Below are 18,488 nucleotides of genomic sequence, written 5' to 3'. Positions count from 1 at the left end.
AGCTCAGACTGTGAGTAGAAGAGCCTTTACAAGTAACTGGTCAGTTGTGCTGCATTGCGCAGTAAAAGAAAAAGAGAGGGCAGAATGAGAGGAGAAGTGTGCTCATCAGTTTGCTCTTCTACTGTATTGATTCCCAGTTAGACTTTGTTACCCTGACTGACTCTTTGCCATCCTGAAGTTAGATCAGGTCAGGAGCAAAAATCAGGAACGGGAATTGGAAGGAAAGTCAGCCAGACCAGATCATACACAGGAGCACAGAAAGGAAGCACTTAGAGATTTTAGACCACACAAGGGCAAGGAAGAAATGAGCTAAGCTGCTTAAATAGCAGGGACTGGCTGTAGGCTGAACTAATGAGGCAGGTTAATGGTAACCAGGTGAGTCACAGCTGAGCAGCTTCTAAGCAGTGAAAAAAAAGAGCTGTTCGTTAAGTAGCAGGAGCCCAGCTCTGACAGTACCCCCTCCTCAACGCCCCAGGCTTGAGGGGAAAATGTACATGGAAAGCACAGAGGAGGACAGAAGCATGTACGTCCGAGCACAAGACCCCTCTGGACCGTAACCTCTCCAATAAACTAGATATTGTATGCGTCCATTAAATCTACCGGAGACAATGATAGATGCCAGCAGTGGCGGCTGGTGCTCAAAATTTTTGGGGGGGGGGCGCAAAAAGAAAAATGTAATAGGTATTGCTTCGCGTAAAAAAACGCAGTAAAAAATTGCGTGACTTTGAAGTCATGGTACAGGCATGGCACAGGTGATGGTATAGGCATGGCACAGATATGGTATAGGCATGTCACAGGTCATGGTACAGGAGATGGTACATGCCCCCTTTCAATGCAGTGACCAGCGTACATGCCCCCTTTCAATGCAGAGACCAGCGTACATGCCCCCTTCAATGCAGAGTTCAGCGTGCATGCCCCCTTCAATGCAATGAACATTGTGCTATGCCCCCTTTAATGCAATAAACACTGTGCTGTGCCCCCACAATGCAGAGTTCAGCGTGCATGCCCCCTTCAATGCAACACTGTGCTGTGCCCCCTTCAATGCAACACTGTGCTGTGCCCCCTTCAATGCAATAAACACTGTGCTGTGCCCCCTTCAATGCAATAAACACTGTGCTGTGCCCCCACAATGCAATGAACACTGTGCTGTGCCCCCTTCAATGCAATAAACACTGTGCTGTGCCCCCTTCAATGCAATAAACACTGTGCTGTGCCCCCTTCAATGCAATAAACACTGTGCCCCCTTCAATGCAATGAACTCTGTGCTGTGCCCCAACAATGCAGAGTTCAGCGTGCATGCCCCCTTCAATGCAACTGTTCCGTGCCCCCATCAATGCAGAGTTCAGCTTGCGAGCCCCTTTCAATGCAGAGCGCCACAGCATTGTCCCCAATCACTGCAGAGCGCCACAGCATTGTCCCCAATGATTGCAGAGCGCCACAGCTTTGTCCCCCAATGATTGCAGAGCGCCACAGCTTTGTCCCCCAATGATTGCAGAGCGCCAGCATTGTCCCCCAATGATTGCAGAGCGCCAGCATTGTCCCCCAATGATTGCAGAGCGCCCACAGCATTGTACCCCAATGATTGCAGAGCGCCACAGCATTGTCCCCCAATGATTGCAGAGCGCCACAGCATTGTCCCCCAATGATTGCAGAGCGCCACAGCATTGTACCCCAATGATTGCAGAGCGCCACAGCATTGTCCCCCAATGATTGCAGAGCGCCACAGCATTGTACCCCAATGATTGCAGAGCGCCACAGCATTGTACCCCAATGATTGCAGAGTGCCACAGCATTGTTCCCCAATGATTGCAGAGCACCACAGCTTTGTCCCCCAATGATTGCAGAGCGCCAGCATTGTCCCCCAATGATTGCAGAGCGCCCACAGCATTGTACCCCAATGATTGCAGAGCGCCAGCATTGTCCCCCAATGATTGCAGAGCGCCAGCATTGTCCCCCAATGATTGCAGAGCGCCACAGCATTGTCCCCCAATGATTGCAGAGCACCACAGCATTGTCCCCCAATGATTGCAGAGCGCCACAGCATTGTCCCCCAATGATTGCAGAGCGCCACAGCATTGTACCCCAATGATTGCAGAGCGCCACAGCATTGTCCCCCAATGATTGCAGAGCGCCACAGCATTGTACCCCAATGATTGCAGAGTGCCACAGCATTGTTCCCCAATGATTGCAGAGCACCACAGCTTTGTCCCCCAATGATTGCAGAGTGTCAGCGTGCGTGCTCCGTTCAAACTTACCTGGCGGCGGCGCGGCTCAGCTTCTTCCTCCTCTTCTGCGGCGGGTCCTTCTCCCTCGTCGTCTCGGCGGCGGGAACCGGCGGGCGGCCTCTCCTCTTCTCTGAGCGGCGGTGACGGTGAGTGATTGACGCACGCACCGGCACCGCCCCCATTGCGACGTCAACTATATCCTGGATGATGATTGGTCCAGGCTGTAGACTGGACCAATCACAGCCAGGATATCAGAAAGTGGGGGTGTCCAACCGCAAAGACTTGCGCCCAGGATACCCCCCTACCTCCCCAGAAGGCAGCCAATCGGCGCCTCTTCTGGGAGGTAACCCCACCCCCCCCCCCCAGCCACCAGTTCCTTGGGTTCAGGCCGGCGAACCCAATTTTTTTTTTGAACAACTTTATTTGTTCGTTTTGTTTTTTTTTTTTTCTTTTTTTTTTTCTTTTTTTTTTAGGGGTAGGGGGGCGGCGCCCTGGCGCCCCCTATGCACGGGCCGCCACTGGATGCCAGTTCTTTGGATGAAGGCAACTTCTGTAACGGAATGCAATGTGACATTTTCAAAAAAACGGTCAACCACCATGAGAATAACTGTGTTGCCATAGAAGCTAGGTAAATCCACAATAAAATCAATAGACAGATGGGTCCAATGCCTCCCTCCACTGGCTATAGGTTTGTTAAAGGCCCACTGGAAGTTTTCGGGGTGTTTTATTCTTGGCACAAAGGGGACAAGTGGCTACAAAGGTGGTTACATCAGCACAGGGACTAGGCCACCAGAATGGTTGAGACAGACAATATGAGTTGATTCTTCCCTGATTGCCCAGCAGCTTTAGGAGAATGGTAGGTCTGGAACAAAGCAGTGGGGAGATTATCGGGCACAAAGCAGCAGTCATGAGGTTTTCCAGGAGGCGAATGGATCTGAGAAGCAAGAATTCTCTCACCCAAACAGGAAGTGAGACTAGTGCGGATAGTGGCCAAAATGAGATCCAGAGGTATCACAGGAGTAGGAACAGACTCAATTTTGGAAGAGGAGGAATACTATCACGATAATGCATCTACCCTTATAGTCTTCATAACGGGTAAAAATCAGGCTACGTAATTAAAGCTTGACAGAAAAGGGGCCCACTGAACCCTTCTAGGAGATGAGCGCTTAGCCTCAGAAAAAAAAAATTAGAGATTTTTTATGGTCAGTTAAAATGGGGACTGGCACAAAATTAACCTTGAGATGCCTCCATTCCTTAATAGCTAAAATGATGGCTAATAATTCTCTGTCCCCAATTTCGTAATTGCATTTTGCTGGAGACTCCAGTCTCAGAAGTATCAACTTTAGGAATGAAGTGTAAAATCGGATCAAGATGTACCAGCACTGGAGCTGCAGCAGAAGCAGCCTTGAGGGATTCAAAGGCTTTAATCGAAACTGGGGACCAATTCTGTGGGTTGCCCTCTTTTTTGGTTTTATCTGTTAGAGGTTTGACCAGAGAAGAGAAATTACAAATACATTTCCGTTATTAATTTTCAAAGCTAATAAAACATTGTAGAGGATGTAGATCTATGGGTTTATGAAAAACCCAGTAACAGATATGACATAACCCAAATATTTAACCTATTCACGAAACTCACACTTTTCCAACTTGCATTACAGGATGTTCCCCCTCTAACCTCTGAAACACATAGGAGACTTCTGTGTGTTTGTTCTCTAGAGCTTAGTATATATGATTTTATATATATATATATGAGAATATCATCGAGGGAAACCACCACACATTGCTGCAGCATATCTCAGAGGACATCATTAAATAATTCCTGGATAACTGCAGATGCATTGCAGAGACAAAAAGGCATTATGCAGTATTTGTAGTGTCCACTCCCTATATAAAATGCAGTTTTCCATTTGTGGCCCGCTTTAATGCTCATGAGGTTGTATGCCCCTCTTAAATCGAGCTTAGTGAAGACCGTTGCTCCCTTGAAACGGTCAAATAATTACATAATCAATGGAATCGGATAACTATTTTTAACAGTGATGCAATTGAGACCTCTATAATCGATACAGGGTCTCAGTTCACCACAGTTTTTTTTTATTTTCACAAAGAAAAGGCCAGCACCAGCAGGAGAAAAGGATTTGCGGATGAACCCCCGGGATAGTGAATCCGCAACATGCTCCTCCATAGCCTTATTCTCCAAGACAGACAGAGGGTGAACCCAGCCATGAGGAGGAATGGCACCAGCAATTGTGCAGTCATCAAGCTAATATGGCTGCAAAATACCGGATTGACCTTTGTCAAAGACATCACAGAATTCACGGTACTCCTCTGGCACATGACCTTTCTAAAAACATATATAAATGCATTGTGGTGACCATGACAGAACCTCGGGTCTATGCCAATCAAATGAAGAAATGTGCCTCTGTAATCAATGCTTACCAATGACAACTGGGTAATGAGGTGAGGAAATGACCTGGAATTGGATTATCTCATGGTGAAGAGCCCCTACAGCCATGGTCAACAGAGTAGTTTAATGGGTCACATGGGCAGGCTGTAGAAGTCTCCCATCAATAGCCCAATGACAAGTGGGAAGGCACGAAGCTGCAACGTTATTGAGTGCTTCACCATGAAGGCACTATCTATGAACAAGCCTGCAGCCCCAGAATCGATTAGTGCCTTAGTATCAATGGAAAACTCAGATCAAGAAAGGATAACCAGAACTAGAGGCTTATCTTTCAGAATAGCTGGGGACGCAAAGGTCTGTCCCCTACAGCACCCTAGGTGTGGGGGTTTCCCGGACAGGTTGGACAAGACTTCAATAAGTGACCTGCTTATCCACAATAAAGGCACAAACTCTCCCTTTTCCTAAAGGCCCTCTCTTCGGCAGAGAGACGCATGAAGCCCAGCTGCATAGGCTCTACTTCACTAGAGGCCTCAGGCCTAGGATGTATGGGAGGTGAGGGAGGCATGGGAATGCAAAGCTTGGAGTAAACCCTAGAGGAGGCCTCCACAAGCACTTCTTAAAGGAAGGTCTCTACGAGATCAACGCCTAAAGACTCCCAGGTATATCTCAAGCTGCAATCTCATCTTTAACCACTTCTGGACTGGGCCTTTTTCTGACACTTGTTGTTTACAAGTTAAAATAAATTTTTTTTTTTGCTATAAAATTAAATAGGACCCCCAAACATTATATATATATATATAATGTATTTACGCAGCGGTCTTACAAACGCAATTTTTTGGGAAAAAATAAACTTTTTTGAACTAAAAATAGGAAAACAGTTAAGTTAGCCCAATTTTTTTTCTAAAATGTGAAAGATAATGTTATGCCGAGTAATACCCAACATGTCATGCTTTAAAATTGCGCACGCTTGCGGAATGGTGACAAACATTGGTACTTAAAAATTCACATAGGCATAGAAACATAGAAACATAGAATGTGTCGGCAGATAAGAACCATTTGGCCCATCTAGTCTGCCCAATATATCTGAATCCTATGAATAGTCCCTGGCCCTATCTTATATGAAGGATAGCCTTATGCCTATCCCATGCATGCTTAAACTCCTTCACTGTATTTGCAGCTACCACTTCTGCAGGAAGGTTATTCCATGCATCCACTACTCTCTCAGTAAAGTAATACTTCCTCATATTACTTTTAAACCATTGCCCCTCTAATTTAAAACTGTATCCTCTTCTGGTAGTTTTTCTTCTTTTAAATATGCTCTCCTCCTTTACCGAGTTGATTCCCTTTATGTATTTAAAAGTTTCTATCATATCCCCTCTGTCTCTTCTTTCTTCCAAGCTATACATGTTAAGGTCCTTTAACCTTTCCTGGTAAGTTTTTTCCTGCAATCCATGTACTAGTTTAGTAGCTCTTCTCTGGACTCTCTCTAGAGTATCTATATCCTTCTGGAGATATGGCCTCCAGTACTGCGCACAATACTCCAAGTGAGGTCTCACCAGTGTTCTGTACAGCGGCATAAGCACTTCTCTCTTTCTACTGCTTATACCTCTCCCTATACATCCATTCTGCTGGCATTTCGTGCTGCTCTATTACATTGTCTTCCCACCTTTAAGTCTTCTGAAATAATTACTCCTAAATCCCTTTCCTCAGATACTGAGGTCAGGACTGTGTCAAATATTCTATATTCTGCCCTTGGGTTTTTACGCCCCAGGTGCATTATCTTGCACTTATCCACATTAAATTTCAGTTGCCAGAGTTCTGACCATTCTTCTAGTTTTCCTAAATCCTTTTCCATTTGGCGTTTCCCTCCAGGAACATCAACCCTGTTACATATCTTTGTGTCATCAGCAAAAAGACAAACCTTACCATCGATGCCTTTTGCAATATCACTTATGAAGATATTAAAGAAAATTGGTCCCAGTACAGATCCCTGGAGGTACCCCACTGGTAACATGACCTTGTTCTGAATGTTCTCCATTGACTACAACCCTCTGTTGTCTGTCACTCAGCCACTGCCTAATCCACTCAACAATATGGGAGTCCATGCTCAATGACTGCAGTTTATTGATAAGTCTTCTAAGTGGGACAGTGTCAAAAGCCTTACTAAAATCTAGATATGCAATGTCTACTGCACCTCCACCGTCTATTATTTTAGTCACCCAGTCAAAAAAATCTATAAGATTTGTTTGACATGATCTCCCTGAAGTAAACCCATGTTGTTTTTCATCTTGCAATCCATGGGATTTAAGATGTTCCACAATCCTATCCTTTAACCACTTAAGCCCCGGAAGATTTTACCCCCTTCCTGACCAGGGGGTATTTTGCGATTCGGCACTGCGTGACTTTAACGGACAATTGCGCGGTCGTGCGACGCTGTACCCAAACGAATTTGACATCTTTTTTTTCCCCACAAACAGAGCTTTCTTTTGGTGGTATTTGATCACCTGTGCGATTTTTTGATCACGCGCTATAAACAAAAAAAGAGCGTCAATTTTGCAAAAATAACAATATTTTTCACATTTTTTTATATGAAATTCCCCCCAAAAAAAAAGTAAAAATCAAAATTTTTTAAAATTTTCGGCCACTTTGTTTTATGCTACATATGTTTGGTAAAAAAAATCACAAAAAGCGTATTTTGATTGGTTTGCGCAAAAGTTATCGCGTTTACTAACAAAGGGAAAGATTTTTGTCATTTTTGTTGTTTTTTTTTTTAACGCGTAATGGCGGCGATCTGCGATTTTTTTTGCGGTACTGCGACATTGGGGCGGACAGATCGGACCCTTGACTGACATTTGTGACACTTTTGGGGTTACCAGTGACATTTCTACAGTAATCAGTGCTATACATATGCACTGTTACTGTAAAAATACACTGGTTGTGAAGGGGTTAACTTTATTTGGAAGGGAGGGGCGTGCTTTCTACTGTGATTGGCTGTGGCTTGAGCTGTAAGGACACTGATCAACGGATCTACATACTAGATCCGTTTTATCAGTGTCTTTACAGTGAGGAGAATGACAGGCAGCTTGTTTACACAAGCTGCCTGACATTCTCCCTCTCCCCCGCCGATCGCCGAGTGACCGGCGGACATCGGGTCCGCTGGTCACACGCGCGGGGGGGTCCGTGACCACGCGGGAGCAGGAGCGCGCCTCCGGGGGCGCGCGCTCGCTCCCTAGACCCTCACAAGCTAGTGACGTAGCCCTACGTCACTTTGCCTGTGAGGGGCTGACTGCCGACGTAGATCGGCGTTAGGCAGTCGGCAAGTGGTTAATAGGGTTTCCATTAATTTGCCTACTATTGATGTCAGACTCACTGGTCTATAGTTGCTCGATTCCTCCCTACTACCTTTCTTGTGAATGGGCACGACATTTGCCAATTTCCAATCTTCCGGGACGACTCCTGTTACTAATGATTGGTTAAATAAATCTGTTAATGGTTTTGCCAGCTCACCACTAAGCTCTTTTAATAATTTTGGGTGTATCTCATCAGGACCCTGTGACTTATTTGTCTTCACTTTAGACAGCAATCTTAGAATGTCTTCCTCTGTAAAGACACATGCATCAAACGATTCATTAGTCATCCTTTCAAGTGGAGGTCCTTCTCCTTCTTTTTCTTCTGTAAAAACTGAACAGAAGTATTCATTAAGGCAGTCGGCTAGCCCTTTATTCTCTTCTACATACCTTCCGTTCTTTGTTTTTAATTTAGTTATTCCTTGTTTTAATTTCCTTTTTTCATTTATATATCTGAAGAATGTCTTATCCCCCTTTTTCATAGACTGAGCTAGTTTTTCTTCTGCCTGCGTTTTAGAAGTTCTTATAACTTGCTTGGCCTCTTTCTGCCTAATCTTGTAGATTTCCTTATCTTCATTGCTCTGGGTTTTTTATAATTACAAAATGCTAGCTTTTTATTTTTAATGATTTGGGCCACTTCTGCTGAGTACCACAGTGGTCTCTTCCTTTTTTTGCTTTCACTGTCAAGTCTAATGCAATTTTCTGTTGCCTTCAATAATGCACCTTTTAAGTAGTCCCATTTCTCCTGGACTCCATGTAATCTGTACCAGTCTGATAAGGACTCATTTATGACTAATTTCATTTTTGAAAAGTCTGTTTTTCTAAAATCTAAAACTTTTGTTTTTGTGTCGTGTGACTCTTTCACAGTTCTTATATTAAACCACACTGACTGGTGATCACTAGATCCCAAGGTTTCGCCTACAATGACATCATATACCGAATCCCCATTTGTGAATACCAAATCCAAAATGGCCTCCCTCCGGGTTGGCTCCTCAACCACTTGTTGCAGAGACAACCCCAGTAGGGAATTTAGAATATCCGTACTCCTGGTAGAACTTGCTATTTTGGTTTTTCAGTTTATATCTGGAAGACTGAAATCTCCCATAATGATAACTTCTCCTTTCATTGTCATTTTAGCTATTTCTTCAACTAGTAGATCATCTAGTTCTTTGACTTGACCAGGTGGTCTATATATCACACCTACACGAGTTACTGCATGATTAGCAAACTGCAACGTAACCCAAACTGACTCTATGTTGGCCTCACCAACTTGTATTAGGTTAGATTTAATGCTATCTTTCACATACAGGACCACTCCTCCTCCTTTCTTGCCTTCTCTGTCTCTTCTGTATAAAGAGTACCCTGGTATGGTTATGTCCCAGTCATTTCTTTCATTAAACCATGTCTCCGTAACAGCCACTAAATCTACATTCTCAGATGCCATTATTGACCCAAGTTCATTGATTTTTTTACCTAAACTGCGAGCATTTGTAGACAGGACTCTGAGCTTATCATTTCTTAACCTCTGTGCTTCTGACCTGTTCTGGCATTGTTTCGGGGGGCAATTGGACTCTTGTAATTCCACTCTTTTGCCCCCCCTTCCTAGTTTAAATACTCTTTAGCAAATTCTTGGAGTTGTTCACTAAGTACATTTGTTCCTTTGAGAGAGAGATGCAAACCATCTTTTTTGTACAGTTCCTTTCTATTCCAAGTAGAGCTATCATGAGAAACAAAGCCAAATCCTTGCTCTTGACACCATTTACTAAGCCATATGTTGAACTCCTTTATGCGCCTCTGCCTATCATTCTGAACATTATGCACAGGCAGAACTTCAGAAAATGAAATGGTGGATGCAAAATCCTGTACGTCATTACCAAGTGTGATAAAAGATTTTTTCACCTCTGACACTTCATTGCAAGCCAGGTCATTTGTCCCTAGATGGACAAGAACATCCACGTCCCCTTCCTGCTTTGCTTGCTTAACAATATTAATAATACGTCTTCTATCTCGTCTAGCAGTAGCACCAGGGAGACATCTCACAAAACCATTTTCTTTAAGCTCCACACTTCTTATGATTGAATCACCCAGCAACAGCTGCTTCCTTTGAGACTTCACTTTATCTTTTTTGTCCTTGGCTGTAGTCTTGCATACATTAGACATAGGAGTCGATCTTTTCTCACCCTCTGTGCTTGAGTCCATATTGTCCTTACATTCTGAGAGTGCTGCAAATGAATTTTGGAGAACCACCGACTGTGGGACATGTCTTCTATCCACCACTTTAAGTCTTCCAGAACCTACAGTAACCCATCTGCCATTTCTGGGGGTCCTCTGTGGCAGTGGCATTGCAGCAGTCCCAGCTGGAGTTTGTTTAACAGATAATTTAAATATCTCTGATTTAAAAAATGCAATTTCCTGCTGCAGTAAGGAGAATTGTCTACAGATCTGACAGCATCCGAATCTCCAAAGAGTGGAACATGAAATAAATGCACAACAATTCCTGCACTGAACCAAGTCTGCCATTTTAAAGAGGAGAAAAAAAAAATAAGAAAATTTGTAAATTTAAGTCAAACAAATCTTACCTTTTTTTTTTCTTTTTTCCACCTTCCAGCCTACCTCCTGACTATCTCCTGCAATATCTCTTCACTGTACTTAAAAAGTTGTACTTGCAATGGAGTACTTGCAGCTAATGAATTAGGCCAGCTAATTAGTATGTCTATATATATACACTCACTCCTTCACAGCTCCTCCCCCAGCAACAAATGTAACACCTTTATGAGCTGGTCTCATTAGCAAATGCACAATAGCAGACACCTGACCAAATTCCTTTCCTCTTCTCAAGCAATGGTCAGCAAAAAGAAACACAGATGAGTTGGTTGCAAACTCCAAGCCAATCTCTTTCAGTATCTCTTCAATCTCTTCAGTCTCCTGCAATATCTCTTCACTGTACTTAAAATGTTCTACTTGCAATGGAGTACTTGCAGCTAATGAATTAGGCCAGCTAATTAGTATGTCTATATATATATATACACTCACTCCTTCACAGCTCCTCCCCCAGCAACAAATGTAACACCTTTATGAGCTGGTCTCATTAGCAAATGCACAATAGCAGACACCTGACCAAATTCCTTTCCTCTTCTCAAGCAATGGTCAGCAAAAAGAAACACAGATGAGTTGGTTGCAAACTCCAAGCCAATCTCTTTCAGTATCTCTTCAATCTCTTCAGTCTCCTGCAATATCTCTTCACTGTACTTAAAATGTTCTACTTGCAATGGAGTACTTGCAGCTAATGAATTAGGCCAGCTAATTAGTATGTCTATATATATATATACACTCACTCCTTCACAGCTCCTCCCCCAGCAACAAATGTAACACCTTTATGAGCTGGTCTCATTAGCAAATGCACAATAGCAGACACCTGACCAAATTCCTTTCCTCTTCTCAAGCAATGGTCAGCAAAAAGAAACACAGATGAGTTGGTTGCAAACTCCAAGCCAATCTCTTTCAGTATCTCTTCAATCTCTTCAGTCTCCTGCAATATCTCTTCACTGTACTTAAAAAGTTGTACTTGCAATGGAGTACTTGCAGCTTTTTTTTATAATATTCTACAGGCTACCAGCTTCGAGTTGCAGAGAAGTTCTTGGGCTCAAATTATTGTGCTCGCTCAAACGATTGTGTGGATACTTAACATGTGAGGTTTAAATACCAATTACATATGTGGGTGCAATTTGCGTATGCGTTCGCTTCTGCTTTTTTTCCCTATTCATTTTATCTTTTATTGTTTTGTTTTACACTGTTTTTTTTTTTTTTTAAATTTTTGATCACTTTTATTGCCCTCACTCGACTTCCTGTCTGAGAGGATAGCAGACCGGATCGTTTTCCCCGCTGCTGGCGGGTCCAGTAAGCAGGGAAAACGAACGGGAAGCGACAGGAGGGGGGTGGGGCACCCCTCCTGCCACCCATAAGGGTGAATCCGATGCAGGGACCACCCTTATGTTAAAGTGGACCGCCCTCTCTTTCATAAAATACTGGGGTTATGGCAGCTATCTGCTGCCATAACCCTGGTATTTAACGTCAAAATACCGAAGAAAAACTGCGGAAGTAGTTAAGGTTATCAGAGAGGCCATGGGAAATATCAGCCATGAGAGCCTCATTATTCCAACCAACTTCTGCTGCCAGAGTACAGAATTCAATAGCGTAGTCAGCAACAGTTCTCGTACTGTTTAATGGACATGAGGCTTTTGGCAGCAAAGGTGGAGCAAGCGGGAAAATCAAATACCCTTTTAAAGGAGGCCACAAACTCAGGGTAATTCTAGACAACGGGTTTTTGTGTCTTCAATAGTGGGTTTGCCTAAGCCAGGGCTTGGTCAGAAAGCAAAGAAATAATGAAGCCTACGAGGGAATGCCTGGGGCAACATAACAAAATATTTTCCAACCTGGTTGAGAAACCCTCTGCAGTGAGCTGCATCGTCCCCAAAACACTGGGGAAGTGGAGCAGAACCCATCATACCACCTACAGTGGTAGTGTTAAAGGTGGCTGCCTGAACAGAGACAGGAGCAGCAGCAGGGATGGCTTGCAACACTGGTTGTACTGGAGCAACCAGAGTAGTAGGATCCAGATGAGCAGTTTGAACCAGTAGCATTTGTGACGCTAAGGCAGACTAATCCATGCGGTGGTCCTGCTCGTCCAATCTGAAAAAAGTATTACAACTAGGTGGATTGCCTGCATCTTCTGGATTCATGGCCCTTGCGTAATGTCAGGAACCATAAATCGGACGGAAACAGAAAGTGCAGTTGAAATCACACCTTTAATGAAATGGCACAAGTAACACAGTTCAGGAATGTAGTCAAAAACAGAAGCCAGGGTTTGGATGTCAGAGCAGGTAATCAGATGAGCCGGGGTCAGGAAGCCAGAAGTCAGTGTAGCCAGGAGAAAAAATCAGGAACAGGAATCAGAAAGAGAAGTCAGCCAGGCCAAGTCACACACAGGAGCACAGGAAGGAAGCACTTAGAGATCTTAGACCACGCAAGGGCAAGGAAGAAATTAGCTAAACTGCTTAAATAGCAAAAAGGGGCTGGCTTTAGGCTGGGTTAAAAAGACAGCTTGCTATGGGGGCACCCGAGCCGAGCTGCAGCTCCGTGTGTCCATTCAGACACAGAGCTTCAGTTCGGCCCCACCCCCTCTCTATCTTGATTGGTTACTGACGTTGATTGACAGCCGTGGGAGCCAGTGGCACCCCGGCTGTGTCTCAGCCAATTAGGAGGGAAATTCCCAGACAAAAGTCAGGAAAGTATTAGGGGACACAGGTTTTTTATCCTAATGCATAAAATGCATTAAGATTAAAAACCTTCTGCCTTTACAACTCCTTTAATGGTAACCAGGTGAGTCACTGTGGTAACCTTCACTCAGACATTTAGAAGGAAAGATTCTGGAGAAGGAAGCCCACTGTTCATTTTCTTACATAGGTTAAAGGACAACTCTAGAGAAGAATCGTATGGTATCCAGGAAAAATGTAATTGGGCTACAGTAAAAAAAAAAAACAAAACAAAAAAAAAAAAACAGAAAGAGCTGCTGGATGACTAGTTCCCTCATTCCTGGTGATAACAACCCTTCAGGCAGTACCACACCCTCTAACTCACCAAAACTTAAGGGGAAAATGAAAACTGGAGTAATTCTCAAAACAACTTTCGGGGTCTCAAATTTGGATTGGGCTGTCTCTTTAAGTGGGAGCATAAGAAAGATAGTGGACAATGGCCTCTCATCACTCTGAAATTTGAAATGGCGCCCAATCCTTCTCGTGGGTAATCAGAACACTGGGCACAGGACCAGGCTGGAGAGAAACTCAAATTGACCAGCACTATGGGGTGTGTAACTGTATCCGTGTAGGTGTGAGCTGCCACAAACCTACCCCTGGAAGACCAGGGGTCAGAGAAATGAGTGAAAGATGTTGTTGGTATATGGCGCTACCTTTTCAAACCAAAAAATGGATGCAATCACGTGTTTTGCTCAGTATTGATTGTGTATAAAATTAAATAAAATTCATACACATATAGCTAGTGTATTTCAATAGTGCATACAAATTAAGTAGATATAAAGTGCACCGTGCAGTTTAGATCAAAATAAAAGTGCAAATATTGCCTATATAAGGTGCTAAGTTTTTGTACAAATAAAGATTACTGTACCAGTGTTCAAAGTGTTTTATAGGCTTTATTGGTAAAAAAAAGTGCTTATATAGTGTATGTAGTACAGATAAAAGGTGGGTAACTCCAAGATACTGTGAAAACCTCTATCTGGAGGTTCTATAAGTGCACGAAAAATCAAATTATACACATAGATGTGAGAAACAAAATATATATACCCCAAATTGGGGTTGGGATAAAAATTGTGAGAAGGTAAGAAATTGCTCCCAGTGCTCTAACCCAATTGTGAATGCCATTTGCTACCGGCGTGAGATACTGGTTTCGGTGGGGGTGCAGATAGTGCCTATACCCGTGGCCCCCCAACAGGTACTGCACTCACCCTTCTGATTCCCCTTTAAGGCAGGGCTGCTGGCTGTGTATTATCAGGGATCCTGGGCTGCCCTGGTATGGTGGTGGGATCGGCTGTTAGTTTCCTCCCTGGAGGTCCGCAGGGTCTGGTGGGCTCAGATAACAAACAGGGAGTCCCCCATAGTGTAATATGTAAAGTACATATGCAATAAACAATGCAGTAAACTCACAGTTTGAATACGAGCTATTCAGCGGGGGAAAAAACGCCGGGACACGTTCGCGTTCCGCGGCCCGAGCTCCCCTAACCGGAAGCGACGTTGACGCCCAGGGCGGAATTCAGTGCGTCAACAGGCTGGTTCCTGTATTCTTCAAGGGTGGTAATAGCTGCTCTGAGCACTGTAGCAGTGATTCCGGGCAAAGCACCAGATGTTCTGGGCACAGATGTCCTTTCCCGCAGATTGCTGAGTTTGTCCACTCCAAGAGCTCTACTCTCTATTTTAGGAAGAAGGGGAGATTACTATAGTCCTGCTCTGGGGTGACAACATTGCTGCTTCATAGATGCAGTACAGTGATTGTTGTGACCATACAATAGGTAGTGTCTTACTGGCAGAATCCCCAGGTAAAATAAACAAATGAAGGAAAAATACCTGTAGATAGAAAACTGCAGCCTCCACATTTAAGACCTAACCGGTAGGCTGTAATATCCTACATTTTTGTTTTTGGGTTTAGAAAATCTTCTCTCACTGCATTCAGGTAGGATTGTAGCTACCTGGTTTTGTGCTGTGCAACCACACTTTTTTGCATGTGTGTATCACAGTGGTCCTTCCTTAGAAGATAAAAAGTGGCCAAATAGGTAGTTTGTTTCACCTAAACATGATTATAAAACCACTGTAGGTAAGCACAACATTCTATGAAATTATATTATACCAAGTGTCTCTTTAGCAACTTGGTTTTTATAACCATTGCCTATAATAATGGTTAGGGATGTGCATGGGCAAAAAAATAGGTTTGGTTTGGTTCGTAAATTTGTGTAAGTAAAAAAATTAGTCTAAGGTATATAAAGTGTTTATCCCGCGCTATGGATCTATATTAAATACGTATTACTAGCTGCTGCCCCCACTATAAACAACCACCCAATAGTGGTGTCTCAAATAATAAACATGCTAAAGTGCAAGTGGGTGGTGGCGCTGCCTATGATAAATAAGTTATGATACAAAAATAAAAACTATCATTAAATATAAGTGTTAAATATTGCAAATTAAAATAAATGTTAGGTGTTTTACCTTGTGTAGTGTTCAAACCATAAACATGAATGGAGATATCAATTAATAAACCTGTGCAATTAGTGCATATACAATTAGTGTGACATATGCAATAAATGATGCCATATAAATCATACAGACACAATAATGGTGCTAGTCACACCATAAGGTTAGAGTCCATAAATACTAAAGTGACTAGTGCCAAATACTTTTAGTGCAAAAAAGTGCACAAAATGCAAAAGCGTGCTAACATTTATTTTCATTTGCAATTTTTAACACTTATATTTATTAATATTAATTTTATTTTTGTATCATAACCTTTTTAACATAGGCAGCGCCACCACCCACTTGCACTTTATCACGTTTAAAAAAATTAGTCTGCTTCGGCAATTCGGACCAATGTCATTCGTTTCACTTTGAGACTTCTGCGCTTTGGGACTTCGGCGCTTCGGACACTTCAGGACTTTGACGCTTCAGGACTTCGGCACTTCGGCCCTGAATGGCCTAAGGACTGCCACTAGCTGCCCAATCATTAACCAATCCTCCCTGACTAAGGGGCTATTGATCCCGATGTAATACTCATAGTACATGGCATTGATTGTTTTCTGCTGCTCCAGGATGTGCTCCAGCATCTCCAAAGTGGAGCTCCACCTAGTCCCAACATCTTGCTTGAGACAATGCTGGTCAATGCCTGCATTCCTTTGCTCATTTCTCAGGAGCTGGCTGTCCTTCACGCTCCGGTCTGCAACATATAAAGTAAATGGAATGTTGTTTACCTCTTTCAGTCTCTTTGTGCTATCCCAACTAGTCTGCCGTCTGGTCACATAAATGCAAGCCAACACCCTGAGAGCCTGATTTATTGCTATCCCACCTCAATGACTCTGTGTGCCTTCATTGTGCAAGTGTCAGTGACAAGATCACCATTAATTGGCTGTCCTCTAACATCAATCACAAAAATTTGCTAATTTTGTTGGACAGGGAATAGTGAAGCCAGATTGGGCAAGCAAGCATTACATTGCACAAAAAATAATTAGCTTATTGGTCAAGATTCCGGTCATCATTTACGTAATTTTCCCTCCCTCTATCTTGTTTTGCCACTTTTCCGGAATTCCAAATCACTTCGGCAATTTGGTTCGGTTTGCCACCTCCGAGCACTGCGCCCCGAGCCCACCCAGTTGTGTGACAATAGCGAATGAATATTCGCTATTGTCATACTAACTCTCCTCCCAGCCAATCAGGAAGAGGGTTGTGAGACCCCTTTCCTGATTGGCTGAAAAGAGAAGCGATCTTACTGGCCAGTGGCCAGTAAGAGGCAGTAAACACACGGCGGCTGGAGGAGGACAGCGGCTCAGCCACCCAGCACTCCCCTGCTCCCGACAGGAGGAAGGAGGTGAGTTAAGGAGGCAGTGGGGGGGAGGGGAAGGATGTATTGCCTGACTGACTGACCCGACCAACCGGGTGGGGGGGGGGGTGCGCGCATTGGTTTGCCCCCTCCCCGAATTACCGAGCACCAACCACCGCTGCTTTTATGTAAATGACACCCAGTATCATCCAACTCATTTTGCAAAAACCCAGGGCATCATGGATATACCCCCACTTTGGGCCATCATAATGCTGGCCTAGGGCGTACGGTACCACTGGACAGCGTGGCTTGACAACAGTGCTGTTGAACAGAAGTTGTTGCCCAAGAAAAAAAGAGTACATGGTATGTCACCAGACTAAAGACTGCAAGAAAAAAGGTCATTTTAAAGTGGAAACAATACCCTGCTAGTGACTTCTGAAAGAACTCTTAATTTCATATTTTAAGTCCCAAAAAGCATGCTGCAATGTCCAGTTCTAAAAAAAAAAAAAAGGTATTTACTCTGCTGAACACTGCAGGTCACACCACCCTTCCAACCTTAGAAGTTTGCAGCATTTTGTATTGGCTTGCTGGCTGGTTTTCTTGGGCAATGGCACTCTTCAATCATGCACAGGTGGTAAGGAATAGACTTGCAAGTCACAAAGGTTGGTAGGGAGCAGCAAGGGCATCACGAGAGCACATTCCCATCAAGGTGCTATAAAGATCTATGGCACTGCTGAGAATGCGGCAGACAGCGATCCGCATTCTCAGCAGTGCCATAGATCTTCATAGCACCTTGATGGGATTGTGCTCTTGTGATGCCTTTGCTGTCAGAATGAGAAAATAAGCAACACATTTAAGGGTAAGATTTGAATGACTTGACAGCTATCTGTGGATACTGTTTTATGTTCATTTTCAGATTTGGCAAAGTTTTATCAGTGAGTTTAATTCTGTCTTCATTTTTTTTTAAAATGGGAGGGCCTTCAGGTAGCAAGGACAGAGGATGGGTAGAAGAGTGAGGCTGGACTGTAATACTTTCTTCATCTTTTTGTTGAAACAAATGCTCAGATAAAGAGTTATGGCTTAAAGTGGAACTTAACTGTATCTGAACACTACAAATCGAAAAAAAAATGTTAAATAATGTTTAATATTCAAAGCAAACTCACCCATCCATCCATGTGTGCTTTATTGTATTCAGAAATCCCCTTGGAACCCCCCCCCCCAGCACGCTAGCTACTGCCATCTTGAGTAAGGGCAGATGATTCTTAACATTTACTTCCTGGAATCTGTCTGCCCTTAGATCAGGCATGCAGGCAGGTGGGTGTTTTGGCTGAGAAAACCCTTCCTCCTTTTCTCCAGATAAAAGAAAGAAAAAAAAATGCCCAGGAAAACTCCTGGGATGTATGACATCATTTTGGGCTAGGCTAG

This window comes from Pelophylax lessonae (genome assembly GCF_965119305.1).
Source record: "Pelophylax lessonae genome assembly, chromosome: 4".
NCBI classification, from domain to species: Eukaryota; Metazoa; Chordata; class Amphibia; order Anura; family Ranidae; genus Pelophylax; species Pelophylax lessonae.
This window is presented reverse-complemented; position numbering follows the sequence as displayed.